The sequence below is a fragment of the Acartia tonsa genome, chromosome 15 (genome assembly GCF_053477335.1).
Source record: "Acartia tonsa isolate MP-2025a chromosome 15, ASM5347733v1, whole genome shotgun sequence".
Lineage (NCBI taxonomy): Eukaryota > Metazoa > Arthropoda > Copepoda > Calanoida > Acartiidae > Acartia > Acartia tonsa.
In genome coordinates, this window is record NC_137274.1 from 18,955,278 (window position 1) to 18,974,628 (window position 19,351).

The 19,351-nt window shown below is 39.6% G+C and overlaps 1 protein-coding gene and 3 non-coding genes across 4 annotated transcripts in view; all 4 read left to right on the top strand.

The window, feature by feature from the left end:
* The window catches only part of LOC145307202 (uncharacterized), a 360,433-nt gene that overhangs the window by 20,160 nt on the left and 320,922 nt on the right, over positions 1–19,351 (top strand). The gene's annotated exons all lie outside the window — the stretch shown is intronic.
* Positions 8,968–9,086, top strand: LOC145307744 (5S ribosomal RNA). Its single transcript, XR_013875614.1, has one exon. It is a non-coding gene; the product is annotated as a 5S ribosomal RNA (ribosomal RNA).
* Positions 9,383–9,501, top strand: LOC145307812 (5S ribosomal RNA). The gene has a single exon (XR_013875681.1). It is a non-coding gene; the product is annotated as a 5S ribosomal RNA (ribosomal RNA).
* LOC145307818 (5S ribosomal RNA) lies at positions 9,625–9,745 on the top strand. The gene has a single exon (XR_013875687.1). It is a non-coding gene; the product is annotated as a 5S ribosomal RNA (ribosomal RNA).

The window sequence follows — 19,351 nt, forward strand, 5'->3', positions numbered from 1 at the left end:
TTAATCTGGTAAACAATTTTACAATCATTTGAAAAGTTCAATTTATCACATCAACAATAACTTTGATAAAAATAACTGTTTTAAAAAAATGTCAATCTTTATTGTTCTTTGTTACTTTTGAATATCTATTTTGGACAATAGTTGTCATTGATATAAAATAATAATCAATCTAAAATTCTATTTCTAAAACTAATTGAATAATGTTATCAAAGTAAATATTTCATGGTGATCACATAATTATTATTAAGTCTGAATGTCACGTAACATCTATTTTTAAGATTTAAGTTTTTTCATGTCTTAAAATAGTGTCATGTTATATGAGATAGGTTAAAAACCTGAATCTACAATTGTAATTCAAATATATTTATTGGGACAAAACAACATATACATTTAATATTCAACATTCATAAATGGTAATTACATTGCATTAAGAATTGATTAATAAACTATTTTTAATATAAACAATGAATAATATAGGATTAACACAATATAATACAAGTATCCAAGGACTGAAAAACGCCTGAGGGCGGTGTTGACAGCCTTTTAATTTTAGACTTCGATTTAAATGTTTTTTTTAAGCGGTCTTTTATATAAGTAAAATATGTACACTATATACAGCAATATGCAAGGAAGGATGTTTAGGAAAAGTAGGGGGGGGGGGGGAATAGGAAAGTGGAGAAAAAATGGGGTCTCTGTGCGATTATAAAAAATGTATATATTTTATTGCTAAACAATATATTTTATTCCTTATACTGAACTTGTTTTATTTACAGTGAAATGAATAGAGAGATAAGTTTATGAAAAAATTTATAAAATTTAATATTGAGTTTTTTTTTATTTTTGAAAAAGTTTTGAACGATAAATTTTTTTTCTTGATGTTAAATATTTTATACACTTGTGTATTTATGATATTTACAGTAAACTTTGCACCAAAACAGGATTATACTATCTAAATATTGGTTGCAATCTTAAAAGAGCTCAATTCCAAATAAACTAATGTTTTTCATTTTTTTTAGATGATTTTTAATGCAACTAATATTTTTTTCTTCACATATCCGTATTTTATGTTTCTGCAATTCTTTTTAAATGATCTTAAAGAGATTAGTTAGGTAGTTAGTTAGCATTGCTCATATCTATTTATATATTGAATATATTCATTTACAAATTAAATTTACTGTTAAACCATGACATTTTTTTTTTATATTTGTAATAATATTTTAACTTCGCAGGATTACATTAATTGAATATAAAGCCAGAAGACAGGTTAGGTTAATAAGGTAAGATTAATTATTTTAAAATTGTGTAGAATTCTAGAATAACAAATTTAAGAACAAAATTTTTAAACTAATTGATGTATCGTTAATTATTGCATGCACTGATAAAAATAGATCAAGTTTAGTTGTGTTTAATATTAGATGTTTGTACTTTCATGAAAGCTTTTATCATTATAATAGTGTATTTGTATATATTAACTATATGAACATTGTTAGTGGAAAGATTGAGTTGGGTTAGTTAAGGTTTGTGATATTTAGGATGGGTTAGACATGGATGGAGTTTAGAAGTAGTGTGTTTAAAATTTTAAACAACTTTAATGTACAAAATATTACAATATTGTTAGTAATATTCTTCAATTACTACAATTCTTTTCAATTAAAGCCAAATAATCTTTGATGTAATACAAAACTTATTTTAAAAAAAGGTTTAAATGATTAATGTTTATTTGATGTTTCATATTTTAGTAAAACTTTGCATTATGATAACTGTAAAATATTTCATGTATCCACAATTGTAAATGATCTTAAAGAAATGTTAGGTTAGTTCAGATTGATTATAATTTTTTCAGTGTTTTATTTTCCTTATATATTTTCCTATGTGTAATAATATTGAAACCATTTAGAATTGTAACAATTAAATAAAGCTGTAAGACAAGCCAGGTTAGGTTAATAAGTTAAGATTTATCATGTTAATATTAATTTTATTCCATTCTAATAATGCTAAATGCTAAACTAGTACCTTTGTGACTGGGGATAGTATGAAAACCATAACAATACCTAAGATTAAGAACAAAAAGTTTAGGTTTAGTTGAGTTTAATATTATATGTTTTGTGAAACTTTATTATAATATTGTATTTGTATTTGTATTAACATTCATTTCAATGACCAACACGAACATTGTTAGTTGAAACTTTAAGTTTGGTTAAAGTTAGGTTAGGTTAGGTATGGATGGAGTTAGGAAGTAGTGTGGGGAAAATTCTAATTAAATCATTGTAATGTATAAAATATTATTATTCCTATTGTTCAATTATGTACTTTTTTCAATGAAAGCAAAGATTTTTTATGTAAAATATTAATTTATTTATCCTGTATAAAAACTTTAATATCTTATATTCTTGTATAAAATAATTGTTTTGAAATATTTTCTATTTCTTGGTGTCACTTTCAAAGCTTAGATATTATTTTTTTAATGGTGCATGTATATATTAATTTTTGTAACTGTAATTAAAAATCAAACCAAAGAAGACAAATTGGTATTAATATCTAAATTTTGAAATATCTTTTAATAATATATGTAATAAATGTTATAAAATTTTTAATAAAACAAAAAAAGAAACAAAATGCTTTATAATTTTTATAACATAAAACTGAATGAATAATAAAGTTGCGTTTGTTTGTCTGCTTTAAAATACTTTAGTAAAGAACAATATTTCTACTCTTAATCTTTTTTTTTTAATCAAAAGGATTACTTTTGCTATGGGGATTATAGTGTTTTGAAGTATATCCTAGAGAGGTTTACCCACTTATAATTAATTGTAATAATAATAGTAAAACAAGGATAACAACATCTTTAAGTAGCAAAGCATAAAAAAATCTTGGACAAACGGACAACGTGAGTTATAAGGCAGATGTTCAGTTTTTATCAAAAAGAAAAGAAAGAGTCAGAATTTGTAAAGTCAATATTGGGTAGTTCAAGCAAGACTGTTAAACAAAAGATGTTTTGATCTTTTGTTTTCTATTCTTCTAACTACCACCTCCCTTAAATACCCCGACCATTGGATAAATACAAATACAAAATAGAATAGTTTGTCATTTAAATTTAGCAAAGCATTAGATAATTTTTGCTGAAATTGAGAATTAAAATAAATGTCGTCTTATGTAACTTTTAATTAAGAAATGGATATAGAATGTGTGGATATATATTGACAGGGGAAAATGTGCCGTAAATTTAGGTTGCTGATATGTAACTTATTTAATGGTGTTCATCAGGAGGGGAGAGATTTTTAAAATGGGGTGGAGGTATCGTTATTTAGCCAACTGGAAACATAATTTTATTAGATTACATAAAAATCTGGTGCAACATCAAAATATTTGTATATCAAAAAACTAAGAATAACAAATATATTGTTGATTTTAAACTTTTCATGATGATTCCTATAACAGTTAGGTATGATTTAGAAAGTGTAGCAACTCTATCATTGTTACATGTTGTTTTGAGGTGGGGGGTGGTGATTGTCAACTAAAATCTTGTAAACGGCTGGAACACTTATTGCAAAATTTTCAGGGTGGTTTTAAAGGTCAATCATAGGTTTTATGCTATCTTAATGGGGGGGGGGGGGCATGACCTGTCTGTATTTATTTATGTCAACTAAGATCTTAGTAACGGCAGGACCGATTATAATAAAGTTTCCAGGGTAGAAAGATAGATTGATAGATAGATAGATTGATAGATTGATAGATAGATAGATTGATAGATTGATAGATTGATAGATTGATAGATTGATAGATTGATAGATTGATAGATTGATAGATTGATAGATTGATAGATTGATAGATTGATAGATTGATAGATTGATAGACAGATAGACAGATAGACAGATAGACAGATAGATAGATAGATAGATTGATAGATAGATAGCTTGATAGATAGATAGTTGGATTGATAGATAGATAGTAGATCTTTTCATGAAAATACCCTTTTTCTAATTTCAATCTTCTGCTAACCTAAAAAGTTACTTTAGGGGCCTAGAAATATATGTACAAAATTTCAGCTCTCTATCTCTACTGGCGACCTAGCGCCAGGCATGTAAAATATCAACAGATAACGGTAGCACGGCGGTTTTAACAATATCTCAGTAATGTGCAGGTTTTCAGCTCTTCTGCATATTTCAATTTAAACACATGAGGCCAAAGATATTATATCCAAAAAATCTTTTGTCAAAGTCTACTCTAGACCTAGCGCCAGTCAGTTTTCTAAAATCATGCATTTTATACCTGTGAAAAATGAAATCGCCAGCGCTAGGTGTAGAGTAGACTTTGACAAAAGATTTTTGGGATATCATATCTTAGGCCTTATGTGTTTAAGTTGAAATATGCAGAACACCTAAATTCACCTTCCAAGCCATTCTCTAAGCATTTTAATTTTTTGTTTGAAATAACGGGATTTCAAAACTGCCTTTTGAAAAGGCATAAAAAATATCTTTTTTTGTCCCTTTTTTCACTGTATATAGTTACAACTTATAAGGATATTATTCTCAGTGAAAAAAAATTTGGCGCTTCCAGCACCAAAACCAGCAAAAACAGGCAGTTAAACTTCTGTACCCCTACTTAACCCCCTGACAGACCCCCCCTCTATTTAGGCTCCTGTTATAGATAGAGACGTAAAACTTTTTTCTGATTGTTCATGTGTATTTTTAGAGAATTACTTTTTCTAGTCATAGCGGTCAGACCGCTCCTTATCCACTTTTTAGCGGCGAGCTGCTAAATATTAAAACAGCTGTAGAGCGGCCAATTTTAAAGCTAAGAAAACCAAATTTTATGACAAACTAGTATTTTTTATAATAAAAAAATACCTTTTCTGACCATCGCCGAAAAACGACTAATAACGGAAACCACCAATTTTGGCAGTAAAACGGCGGTTGGCAGCGCTAAATAATATTTTTATCTGTTTATTGTTACAACTTATTAAGATAATATTCTCAGTTAAAAAAAAAATTGGCGCTTCCACCACCCAAAACGGCAAAAACAGGCAGTTAAAATTCTGTATCCCTACTTAACCCCATAACAGACCCCCCTCTATTTGGCTACTGTTACAGATAGAGACATAAAACTTTTTTCTGTTGGTTCATGTGTATTTTTAGAGAAAATTACTTTTTCTAGTCATAGCGGTCAGACTGCTCCTTATCGCTTTTTAGCAGCCAGCCGCTAAATATTAAAAAAGCTGTAGAGCGGCCAATTTTAAAGCTAGGAAAACAAAATTATATGATGAGCAATTATTTTTCACAACAAAAAAAATGCTTTTTCTAAACATCGCCAAAAAACGACAAATAACGGAAACCGCCAATTTCGGCGGTAAAACGGTTGGCGGCGCTAGTTTTATCTGTTTATGATCACAATAAAGACTACATACAAAAATTGGCTGATCTAGAGCTGTTTTAGAATTCGGTTACTGGCAGCTTAAAAACGGCAAAACTACAGGTAGGAAATAAAAAATCAGTTAAAAATCGGTCAAGGAGTGGCCAAACGGTCATGGCCTTACTATTCACGGAAGTTTATTATTACTCAAGAATTAACAAAAGAAAATTCAAGGTCTCTAGCTGTAATAGAAGCCACGATATTCATGATATAAGTCAGTCCTTTAACAGTTTGGGAGGAGGGGATGTAACGTTAAATGTCTCTTCCAATTATCTTAACTAATGTTATACCAAGCGGGTTAAAATTATGTAAGGCTTCCTATTTAATAAAGAATTATCCGATCATTAGTCATATTAAGTCTTATATTTCTTTATCCCCTTTATCAAACATCCTTTGTTTTTAGGTCCTTTTTAAACGTAAAAACTTAAATGACTGTAATTTTCTTATTTCTTGAAATGTTTATTAACCCATTAGTGCCGAGCACCACTTTTATGGGCCGATCGAGCTGTAAGTTTCAGGGAAGCTTTTGTTTTGCTCTAGTGGCGTGCACAGGAAAGTTGCAAAAAAACCCGGTTCGGCTTGGCCATAAATACCAACCAGGCATTAACACCCGTTTTTGGTGCTTTCCCCCAGTTTTAAAACCCGGTTGACCTGTATAAACCCGGTTATTTTGACCAAAAATCGAAAAATGTAATTTTTGAACGCCAAAAGTGAGATGAACACTTTTTAGAACTTTGATACGATCCGTAATTGAAAACTACACAACCTCATGTAATCTAAAGAGCTACAAGTATAATACGAAGCAATTTATTTCAAATTTCGTGTTTAGCCAGCGATTTCGGGTAAAAAAACCCTGTTTTGTTGTTGTTGTCAAAAAAGATCTATTAGTGAAACTGGGTAATAAAAATTTCAGACTCAAAATGGAAATGCCGAACCAGGCCTATATAGGGCGTAAAAAAACGATAAAAAAATCATATAAAAAATAATAATTTAAATAAAACGAATTCACAAATAGATGTACTTGTCAATAAACTTTAGATTTAACGAAAAAAATCAGCGACTTTACTATAAAAACAAAAAAGTTAGATGGGGTATTTTGAATTGTCATGATTTTCAAACTTTGTTGATCTATACCGGCAAACGGAAGTAAGCAAAACTGCCTGCTCCAGGGGGAAATGAAAGCCAGGGTAGTAGAGGGGGGATTCATACTGAGAATGATGCAATTATGAAGCCGGAAACGGTTTTTTTTTACATTTTCTGGCACCGGGTTTTAAAACCCGGTTCGGCACTAATGGGTTTATATGTAAATTTTATAAAATATATTTATCAAAAAATTAAATTGATTTGAAGCTTACATGGACTGCCACCACTGGCTGCGGTCAGCTGGAAACAACAGCTGATTTAAAAAAAAAATTTAATATGTCATGTAGGCATGTAAGATAAGCTTAATTTTACAATTTTAAGTCTATAAGTAAAAAAGTAATTACACTGGAGCCATTCAAACCCTTTGTAGACAAATTGATAATATTTCTAAATGTTAATTTTTTAAAATTGTCTGCGTCTGGCATCTGACTAAAATAAAAATCTATTACTTTAGTTTAAACAATTAACTGTCTTGACCCTTTCCAGACCTTAATCAGCCAATTTTTGTATGTAGTCTTTTATTGTGATCATAAATAGATAAAAATATTAATTGGCGCCGCCAACGGCCGTTTGACCGCCGAAATTGGCGGTTTCCGTTATTTGTCTTTTTTTGGCGATGGTCAGAAAAAGTATTTTTTTTGTTATGAAAAATAATAGCTAGTCATAAAATTTGGTTTTCTTAGCTTTAAAATTGGTCGCTCTACAGCTTTTTTAATATTAAGCAGCTGGCTGCTAAAAAGCGGATAAGGAGCAGTCTGACCGCTATGACTAGAAAAGGTAATTTTCTCTAAAAATACACATGAACCAACAGAAAAAAGTTTTACATCTCTATCTGTAACAGGAGCCGATATAGAGGGGGTGTCTGTCAGGGGGTTAAGTAGGGGTACAGAAGTTTAACTGCTTGTTTTTGCCGGTTTTGGTGCTGGAAGCGCCAATTTTTTTTAACTGAGAATAATATCTTAATAAGTTGTAACAATAAACAGATAAAAATATTATTTAGCGCCGCCAACCGCCGTTTTACCGCCAAAATTTGCGGTCTCCGTTATTTGTCGTTTTTCGGCGATGGTCAGAAAAGGTATTTTTTTTATTATAAAAATACTAGTTTGTCATAAAATTTGGTTTTCTTAGCTTTAAAATTGGCCGCTCTACAGCTGTTTTAATATTCTGGGCTGGCCGCTAAAAAGCGGATAAGTAGAGGTCTGACCGCTATGACTAGAAAAAGTAATTCTCTAAAAATACACATGAACAACCAGAAAAAAGTTTTACGTCTCTATCTGTAACAGGAGCCGAGATAGAGGGGGGGTCTGTTAGAGGGTTAAGTAGGGGTACAGAAGTTTAACTGCCTGTTTTTGCCGGTTTTGGTGCTGGAAGCGCCAATTTTTTTTTTAACTGAGAATAATATTTTAATAAGTTGTAACTATATACAGTGAAAAAAGGGACAAAAAAAGATATTTTTTAGGCCTTTTCAAAAGGCAGTTTTGAAATCCCGTTATTTCAAACAAAAAATTAAAATGCTTAGAGAATGGCTTGGAAGGTGAATTTAGGTGTTCTGCATATTTCAACTTAAACACATAAGGCCTAAGATATGATATCCCAAAAATCTTTTGTCAAAGTCTACTCTACACCTAGCGCTGGCGATTTCATTTTTCACAGGTATAAAATGCATGATTTTAGAAAACTGACTGGCGCTAGGTCTAGAGTAGACTTTGACAAAAGATTTTTTGGATATAATATCTTTGGCCTTATGTGTTTGAATTGAAATATGCAGAAGAGCTGAAAACCTGCACATTACTGAGATATTGTTAAAACCGCCGTGCTACCGTTATCTGTTGATATTTTACATGCCTGGCGCTAGGTCGCCGGTAGAGATAGAGAGCTGAAATTTTGTACATATATTTCTAGGCCCCTAAAGTAACTTTTTAGGTTAGCAGAAGATTGAAATTCGAAAAAGGGTATTTTCATGAAAAGATCTAATAGATAGATATTTAGATATATAAATAGACAGACAGACGGACAGATATATTTATAGATAGATAGGTAAATAGACAGACAGATAGACAGATATAGAGATAGATAGATAGATAGATAAATAGACAGACAGATAGACAGATAGATAGATAGATTGATAGGTAAATAGATAGACAGATAGACATGTAGATAATGGAGTAGCTTCACTACTAAAAAAAAAGTACTACTGTCATTAAACAGTCAAGTATTTTGCAAAGAAACACAGTTGGATTAGGATGGCAAAGACTTCCTGGGAATACTTGGTGTTGTACGCAAATCTTTTCATCCTTTTTCATAAGTTGAGAAAAAACCTGAAAAATTTAAACCAGTAAAACTTTAAACCTTTTTGTTGCATTACAATGTTATTTGATAAAACAAAATCTAGCCTAGCATTATCTCTGTGTAAATGTCTGCGGCCATACCATGTTGAAAGCACCAGTTCTCGTCTGATCACTGAAGTTAAGCAACATTGGGCCAAGTTAGTACTTGGATGGGTGACTGCCTGGGAATACTTGGTGTCGTAGGCAAATCTTGTCATAAGTTGAGAAAAAACCTGAAAAATTTAAACCAGCAAAACTTTAAACCTTTTTGTTGCATTACAGTGTTATTTGATAAAACAAAATCTAGCCTAGCATTATCTATGTATATGGATGGGTGACCGCCTGAACTGAATACTTGGTGTTGTAGGCAAATCTTTTCATCCTTTTTCATAAGTTGAGAAAAAACCTGAAAAATTTAAACCAGTAAAACTTTAAACCTTTTTGTTGCATTATAGTGTTATTTGATAAAACAAAATCTAGCCTAGCATTTTCTCTGTGTAAATGTCTACAGCCATACCATGTTGAAAGCACCAGTTCTCGTCTGATCACTGAAGTTAAGCAACATTGGGCAAAGTTAGTACTTGGATGGGTGACCGCCTGGGAATACTTGGTGTCGTAGGCAAATCTTTTCATAAGTTGAGAAAAAACCTGAAAAATTTAAACCAGCAAAACTTTAAACCTTTTTGTTGCATTACAATGTTATTTGATAAAACAAAATTTTGCATAGCATTTTCTCTGTGTAAATGTCTACGGCCATACCAATTGTTGAAAGCACCAGTTCTCGTCTGATCACTGAAGTTAAGCAACATTGGGCCAAGTTAGTACTTGGATGGGTGACCGCCTGGGAATACTTGGTGTCGTATGCATATCTTTTTATCCATCTTTCTTTCCTATCTTGTCACTGAAAGCAGAAAATTTTGCGTTAATATAGAAAATAATTGCTGCAACGTCCGGGAATCGAACCCGGGCCGCCCAAACCAAAATTACAAAATAGTATTGTCCAAACTTTTCAACAATCAGTTCTATATGGACTCATAGAATAAGGAGGAATAGAAATGAAAACCCTAAATATTTCTGGGAAATTTGAAGGAATCTTTGACTTACGCAGTAAAGACAATAATGCTAAAGTACAAATCACAATGCCTAGTTGGACAAATTAGTGGTTAAAATATTCGAACACTCCACTTAATAAACCAACCAATAAAGAATTACTAAAGTTCCCAAAGTTGTTAAGCCAACGAATAAGAAAATGATATTATAAAACTTTGGTTACTAGTGTATAAAACAACCAATTGTGTATATTTTGTATTTTTAAAAGCGAAGATTTTCAATAATTAGATCGGTCCGTCCGTCCGTCCGTCCGTAACGGATAGCTTTTTCGTTAATTTAGGCATGTTATTGATTTCAAATTTTGCTTGGTGATTCCTTTAGTAGTTAGGTACGATTTAGAAAGCGTATCAACTCTATAATCATTAGCAAAATTTCCGTACGTCCATTTTAAACATGTTGATTTTTTTACTTTTTTAACAACAAATTTTTATGTGATATAATCATCCGATTGATCTGATTTTTGGTATATTGATTCCTGGGACAACAAAGTATAATGTTATAAGCGAAGCAACTGTATAATCAAGTTCTAAATATGTAAGTATGTCCATAAACATTATCCTGAATAAAGCAGTTTTTTAACAAATTTACTTACAATTTTGCTTCGACTCTTGTACATTTATATTCTGATTATTTAGTTCTGACACTATACAAGTGTTCATGTTCGTTTGTCCTACAGTTTCAGTGCTTTGCTTTTATGGATGTTGTCATCCTTGTTATTTGTAAAATACGCTAGACAGGTTTAGAAAAAACTCTCATCATTTCTCAATTAGTTTGGAATAGTTGTGAAATAAGCATTGAATAAAAAATTTGTGGTTCGCTACAGACATCCTGTTACTTTTTTATGAAAACATCAATGTGACGTCATAAAAATATGGGATTATCTATCTCTTTTTCTATGGTTTTTCTTTCCCACTTCTCCTTCTCCACCTCCCTCTTCTGATTTTTATGATGTCACATGGATCATTTTTGACACGATTTTGCAGCAATTTGTCAGGGGGGATTAATTTTTCTCTCGGGAGGGTGGGGTTACCCTCCCCAAAAATAGTTATAAACCTTCCCGGGACCTATGAGAAGCTACCCTGTTATGGAGAACCCGATCGGTTCAGCGATTACCGAGATTCTTTGGTGCAAACATAAACACACACACAGACAAACAGACAGACAGACATCCTGTTACTTTAGTATAAGGATGGAGCAATAATAGAATAATAGCATCTTACCATAGACAGCTTTCTGCGAATAATAAGATAAAAAAAATTTAAGATTAAAACCAGCTTTGTTAGCCCCGAGGGGCCAACAGCCTTGGCAAGCAAAACTGTTATTAATTTTCAGATTTTTATTTCAATTTTCGTAGAAAACTGTCTGTAATACGATACAATACATGATTTTTTAGTACCGAGAACCGGTTCGAAGCCAAACTGGAAGGTATATTAAATTAAACTTATCCGCGGAAAGCTGTCTATGTGGTATCCGCCTAGGATAAATGGCAGACACCAGAGTTCAAATGACTACGGCAGTGTGAACAGACGTGGACACCTATACTATAGAGAAGCTACGCTTCTCTAGCAATCACTAAATAATAAACAGAGTCTATTCAGTTGTTCCTTTATTGAAGGTCTAAGGATTACTAAAGTTATATACAACAAACAATAGCTACACAGATAGGAATAAATAATCATAAATAAAAGCAATATAATACATATACAATAGTCAGTTTGGGCAATAATGATCCCCCATCCCTGGAAAGGGTGGGGGGAATTAACAATACAGCTTAACCATAATAAGGCTGTCAGAATCAATCATTAATTTTAGGCATAGGGAGGGGGTCGGCAGACCCCTTCCCCAGGACTCGGGGGAGGGCCTTTGGCCCTTCCCCGAACCCCGGTCACGGTTGCCATAGGCATGGCTCACGGTTGCCGAATACCACAACTCTCCCCTCGGAAGGCTGGGAGGGGGTCTCCCTACCAGACTTCCGACAGTGGTTGAGGCCTTCGGCCCGCTCCTTAGGGCTAAGATATATACAAACGATAATGATTCAATGGAATCCTAGTGGTGATTTTCAGGGCTGATGGGCTCCCAACGTGGGATAGAAGGTAGAGGCTGGCTTTGGTTGGACACGTAGCTCGGCGCCAGCAGGTGTCAGGTTGGCGTGGGGCACAGCCGCTGCTGGGCCGGTCAGTAACGGGGCATTCTGGTTGTTGTTGGCAGCGGCTGGGGCACTGGCTACCAAGTTGACCGTCTGAGCGACAGCCTGGCCTCCCGAGGGGCCGCGGGGCTTTCCAGAGGGTGGTCCAGGCCTGCCTGGGCGGTCATGCCCGCTGTCGGCTGATTGCATGGACACCATTTCCTCGGCTGCTTCCCGGCCGATAGGAATGGCATCCCAGTCTACTGAAAAGTCCCGGGACTTGGCATGGGTGAGTCGGGCTCTGGCCAAGGCCTTCCTGTACAAGGTTGGATGGTACAGGAACACTTGTGACATCGCATTCATGGCAGCCCGTACACCTCCTTGTGCGGCTGCCAGGGAAATGATGGTTAAATCCCCCAGCAGTTTGAGGATCAACAATAGCAAACACAGTATGGCTGCGCCATCATCCCACTCGTGAATAGCTTGTCTGAACCCAGCCCAGACATCCAGGGCGGCTTCTCCTTCCTCCGCCAGTCGGTCGATATTGTAGGACACGATCCCATGGTCTCCGGTGGCCGAACAGCTACCTTGCTGAACGCATGAGCCATAAGACAGGCCAGTCAGCATGGCGGCTTTATACGCTGGGAACGCTAGCAGCTGCTGCCAGTCGTTCAGCTCAGCCTGCGAATACAAGCCTCCCGAACTAAAGTCATCCAAAGGTTCTGTCAGCAGCTGCTTGGGCGTATCCAGCGGGGGTGGCCTCTTCTTAGGTGCGGGGGTTAGCTCTATCCAGCCTTCCTCCGCGTGCACAGTTAGGGGGTAGGTGGAGGAGCAGGGAATCTTGGTGGCGTGGCCGCTATACACTCTTGTCACGGCGTCTACGAATCCTGTGGGTTCCACTGGTACTTTGTCCCAACATTCATTGCTCTCACGGACAACATATTTGTTGCGTTGGCAGGTAAGCTGGAGCAGTACATCTCCCCTCAGCACAGAGAACGTGCTCCCCTGGACACGCACCGGGTGGGCCGGGTCTAGTTGCTGGGGCTTCCAGCAATTGGCCGCTACTTCTTCTGCCGCTGTGCTTTTCATGCGTGTCTCCAGGGTAAATCCAATGTAACCTGCATGTATCTGGGCCTGCAGGGGAACATCCACATCCCTGGCCGATACTCTGGGCAGCGCTGCCGCGGCCGGGTCAGCTGCCACGAACAATGCTGGGTGGTTGGTGGCATGGGCCTCAAAGTCGCAGTTCACTATTGAGGTGGGGGTGGTCATGTTGATGAAGAACTGGGCTTGATGGTCAACCAGGAACGCATCCATCACTAGGCTAGGCTGGAGGCTGCGGATCAGCCTCAAGGGGCAATCTCTCCCCAGGTGGTCCCACACGTAGGTGGCTTCCCCAGTAATGCAAGACAGCTCAGAATGGGGACATTCTAGGGTCAGGTGGTCAGATTGGGACTCCACCCGTCCATCCTCCACTACGTAGGTCTCTTCCTTGACCAGCAGCCGTCGTTCCTGGAGCACTAATTCATTGCGGTACAGCTGGCCCTCGAAATGGACGTCCTCCCCTTCACAACCCACCCCCTCAGGGCTGTTGACCAAGGCGCCCACCATGTCGAGGGTGAAGAACAGGGGATGGTTCAGCTGGAACGTCAGTGGCTGGGTCTTGCCTGGCAGCGTGTAGACTCGGTTCCTGGCCAGGTCTCGGCACGTTTCTGGATCAATCTTGGTTGGCCTCATGAGGGTGGGGACCAAGGTCACCTTGAGGTGACCCCATACCCCACACCTAAATGTCCACTGGGACACGGTGAGCTGACAGCTATATCCTGTTGTTTCCCTAATCTTGACTTGCTGCAGGACATGTACCTCGTGGCCCAGGGGCACCTCCTGGTGTAGCGGTTCCGTGCTACACATCTTCTCCTTGTTGTAGGCTGTGACGTGGGTGGGGTTGGCGCAGTCCCACCCTACCAGGACGTAGCTAGTTGTAGGCCACACGGTTGCGAGCAGTAGTCCCCACAGAACCATCCACCAGTGTGAGAAGCTACCAGACAGCCATCTACCTCGCACACGCGGCTGGGGATCTTCGGCTCGGGCCACGGCTGCTTCTTGGGGCTGGACACGGCTGGGTTGCTCCTGGCTGGATACAAATTTCCATTGAGCGTTATCCTTGGGTGCCCGAGGCATCCCAATACCCTCCCCAATGACAGACTGACAGGCGACTGGCGCCTGCCTGGGTGTCGGCTCCCCTAGCCCCAAGGGGTCCCTTCCCTTGTCCATGGCATGCCCAGTGGCATGGGGCTGAAGTGCGTGTGGCACAGGCTCGCCCTGAATTACGTCCCTCCCCTGCCCTAGGAACTCAGGTGCATGTGGCACAGGCAAGTCCTTATATCCCCAAATTTCAATCTCCCCAGCCTCTGGTGCAGGAGGCACAGGCAAGGTTGGGGGGTTACAATATTTTGGATACAATACATTTGTCAAATTTAACTTATCCTGGCTCGACTGGAAGTGATGGGCAGCTGGGTTCCCTCGGCTGGCAGCGGGCGCTGGATGGTGTATGGCTGGGCTCTCCCTACGGGCTGGTGGCGCTGGCTGGCTGGGGGTGACGGTTGTCACCCCTTCCTCTGGGACTGCTGGCTCGTTCCAGGATCCAGGTATCTCGGTGGCGGCGACGGTTGTCGCCCCAGGCGCCAGGGTGGGGGCGCTGGATAGCACCCCCCAGTCATCGCAGGTGGCGGCGCCGGATGGCGCCCCATACATCGACTCCGATGCGCTGGCTAGCGCCTCCTGCCTCTCTCGTTCAACGGCTGCCAGGGCCTCTCCGTACACCGTCTCAGTGACGGTGGGTAGCGCCCCTCCACTCTTGCTGGGTAGGCTCGGTCGGGCAGGCCCCATCATGTTTAGGCTGAAGGGCTGGGGCCTCAGGACTTCTGGCTCGGCGATGTTGTTGGGCTGCACAAACTCCGGCCCCAGGTGGTTGAGGCTGAAGCCCAGGCCAACCCGGTTGGGTTCAGCCGCTCCTCCCAGTACGTTGATTCTAGCTGGGACGGTTCCAAACTGCGGCATTCCGTCGGCTCGGCCCGCTGCGTTGGGGGCGGCTGCTTGCTGAGGTGTTGCTGGGGGCGCGCTCCCTTCCATGTTGGCTACTCTGCTGGGCTTTCCTGGGGGAGCGCCCTTGTCCGCAGTGCGCCTCCGGCCGGCTACCTGGTCCCAGTCGGCTCTGCACTCGGCCGCCGTATGGCCGGCATAGTGGCAACGGTCGCACTTGGCAGGACGGTCACGGCGTGGCTGGGTGCGTCTCTCTTCTAGGCTGACCTCCATAGGCGACAGTCTCGGGCTTGGTGGCCTTTCCCTTGGCAGCGGTAACAGCGGCCTGAAGTCTTGTCATCTGGAGCGACCTTCCCCATCTGGTGGAGACCCGGAGCCAAGGCGCCAATCTCCATTGGCTCCGACTCGTCGTAGTGGGGCAACTGGACGCTGGCTGATCCCGTGAGCCCGTCGGTGGCGTCCACTAGGCACACACCCTCCTTCAGCTGCTTGGTAATCATTGTGACGGTGAACATGGCTCGCCTCGTGTACTCAGGTACCGTGGCGATCTCATGACTCATCATTTCACGTTTCACATTAGCGTTACGATTGCCACGATTTAATTCGTCTATCAACAATTCAAGGTCCTCATGGCTGTAGGCCTCCCTATACAAGGCACACTTTGTGGATATGTATGCTTGTATAGGTTCTGTCGAGTGTTGCCTGTAATCCCTGAAGGCTTGCTTCAAAGTCTGGGATTCAAAGGCTGGACGAAATAACATTTCACACTCGGCCTTGACTTGTTCGTATGTCAAGGCTTGGCCTGCCTCGCCAAACAGATGAGAGGCCATCTCTGCCGCTTGCCCCACCAGTGACAGTAAAAGGGCGTTGCGGCGGTTTAGTGTGTCATGGGGAGGCACGCGGTAAGCCGCCCATGACATCTCGAGTCTGCGGATGTGGGAACTCCAGGATTGCTTGGGCGGTCCTCTATACTCCGGCAGGTTACTCAGCATCAGCTTGCGGTACTCGGCTGGAGCCGGTTGGATCATCCTGGAGCCATCCTTGGGCTTGGTCGCCTCCTGGCGCTTGCGGCTGCTCCATCGGGTCAACGGTTCAGCGGCGGGACACGAAGTTTTAAGTCAATACTATAAATGGTTTACACTTGAGGCTTTCTAGCCTAGCAGCCAACACTGTTTATCACTAGGTTGGTAGTTTAACTACAAAGATGTAACTTAGATGTACTTGTCACTAGTTTTTTCTGAGTTGTAGAGTAGGCTGGTAGGGGTAGATAGCTGTTGAGGGTCGGAACTGCTGTCAGGAACTGATTGGGTTTTCCTTTATCACACTATAGATAGGAGGGAGAAGCTTGTAAGTCTTGTTTTCTAAAAATATCTCTGTTAGATGCTATGGAGTAGCTCCGCTCCTGTGTGTGTGTGTGTGCGTGAAATATCCTTTCCTTGCAACGCGCTTACGCACCGTCAAATCCGCGCACACAGGTAAAACGCGCACTTATCCCTCAACCCGCTCTCTCATTGGTCCGCTTTGTCTTATTCGTCCGTTGAATTTTGTTATGCGTCCCGAACTCTGCTGCGCGACCCGTAAATGGCGCTCTGTTCTCCCGGTCGCTATCTCCACACCGTGGGCGGACTTAGTCAAGTGTGGGTAGGAGGGGGGAAGCGCGTGAGGGGACGGGGTAAAACCGTCCGTTCCCCCTGTGGAGAGGGGGGAGTGCTGTGGGTTTGAGGTAACTGTGTGGTGAGGTAATTGTGCCCTTTTCCTTAATCCTGGGCTTATTGTTATGTCACCTCGATTGTATTTTCTTCAATGGATGGTGGGCCCCTCCCTTTCCTCTGGAATAAGGGGTGTATTTGTTGTGCTGGAGGCTTGGGGTGGTTAGATTGTTTATCAATGCATTGTTATATTACATCTAGGTTCTATTTTTGGCCTTATCACAATACACAACAGATTTGCTTACCAAGCCTGTTCTATTTTTAGTTTTATCACAATACACAACAAATTGTTTACCAATCCTTGCTCATAAATCTATTGTTCAGCCTTCACACTAGGGTGGTAATCCCTACAATGTGATATAATATCTGCTTTTCTAGATGGGTGGCTGCGCTGTAGCCTCTCAGGATACTTGGAGTCGACGTAGTTTCCTCTGCTTGGTACACTACACTCGTATGTTTGCTCGCAGCTCGCAGCTATTTGGCTTGTTTCAGCCTATCGGCGGCAGGGAATGTCCCGTCCTGCAGCGCCGTGTATCCGAATCCAGCTGGTGGCGGCAGGGAATGTCCCGTCCTGCAGCGCCGCTGGTTCGAATCCTTGGCTTGTTTCAGTCTGTCGGCGGCAGGGAATGTCCCATCCTGCAGCGCCGTGTATCCGAATCCGGCTGGTGGCGGCAGGGAATGTCCCATCCTGCAGCGCCGCTGGTTCGAATCCTGCTATCTCTTGCAGTAAATGTTGGCCTATTTTCAGCCGTTTACACTTAGTTGGCCTGTTTCAGCCCGTCCGCAGGCCTGTTTCAGCCCTTGAGCGCTCAATTCTCCGTTAGATGTCGGCGCTTCTCGCGGTTCTCCGTCAAGTTTCGCTGCTCTCCGCAGTCTCTCGTCCGATCTCGCTAGATTTCGCTTCCACAACTGCCGGATACAGAGTTAGACCTTGCTATCCAGGGTGGGTAATTCAGGTTGCTTGTGTCAGTTTTGCCAGTTTCACTGCTGGGAGTACCTTAGCCTCAGCTGCGCGTCTGCTCTACACTTGTGGTTTGCCGTAATCTCACACAGCTGTCACCAAGAGTTGTGGTATCCGCCTAGGATAAATGGCAGACACCAGAGTTCAAATGACTACGGCAGTGTGAACAGACGTGGACACCTATACTATAGAGAAGCTACGCTTCTCTAGCAATCACTAAATAATAAACAGAGTCTATTCAGTTGTTCCTTTATTGAAGGTCTAAGGATTACTAAAGTTATATACAACAAACAATAGCTACACAGATAGGAATAAATAATCATAAATAAAAGCAATATAATACATATACAATAGTCAGTTTGGGCAATAATGATCCCCCATCCCTGGAAAGGGTGGGGGGAATTAACAATACAGCTTAACCATAATAAGGCTGTCAGAATCAATCATTAATTTTAGGCATAGGGAGGGGGTCGGCAGACCCCTTCCCCAGGACTCGGGGGAGGGCCTTTGGCCCTTCCCCGAACCCCGGTCACGGTTGCCATAGGCATGGCTCACGGTTGCCGAATACCACATCTATAATACAAAACGATAAATAACTATTGCGTTCATATAGATATGTATTTTTTAACAGTAAGGATTTTAAATTATTTAATATTAATTTGAGTGATTTCAGCTTTTTTCAAAGAACAATATTTGGTTATTGTCGGTTTTTCTAGCCCCTGTGACTCTAACCCTTCGGGACAATCATTAACATTTACCTTACCTAAATTAACCTGCTTAATCAAAAGCTACTGTGAAAAACGACGAAACGCCCTTAAGAGGCGATGTTATGAAACTGACAATACCCAAATATTTAAAATAAAAGCATTTCAAAAATCTTCCAAAATAATTTTGAAAAATCTCCTAAAAACTTATTTAAAAATTTTAAATGAAGTTTTCTTGGTTTATCTCAGAGAGAGAGAAACGACAATCAGCTGTTTATTACACTAGACAGACCCCAAAGTTTTATAATAACGTTTTCTTATTTGTTGCCATAACATCTTTAGGGACTTCTTATTGGTTGATTCATCAAGTTGAGTGTTCAAACGTTTCAACCACTAATTTTAGTTAACAGAGGGGGTAATTTTGTGTATCATCATTGTAGATCTATATTAATTTATAAGTCATTGTCTTATCCCTTTAGATCCCCTGGTTTAACTAGAATCAAAATATCCATAAAAACGAAGATTAACAATAGAGAAAAATATGACAAGCTCTAATCAAAATATGGTAAAAAAAGTTTTTTTTATAAGCTAAGCTTTTCTATAATTAGGGACGGTCCGTTTGGCATACTGATTCCTGGGACAACAAAGTACAATATTATAAGCAAAGCAACTCTATAATCAAGTCCTAAAAATGTAAATATGCCCATAAACATTATGCTGTATCTAGAAGTTTTTCAACAAATTTTCTCACAATTTCATATTCATTTATATTGTAATTATTCAGTTCTGACACAATACAAGTATTAATATCCTTTTGTCCT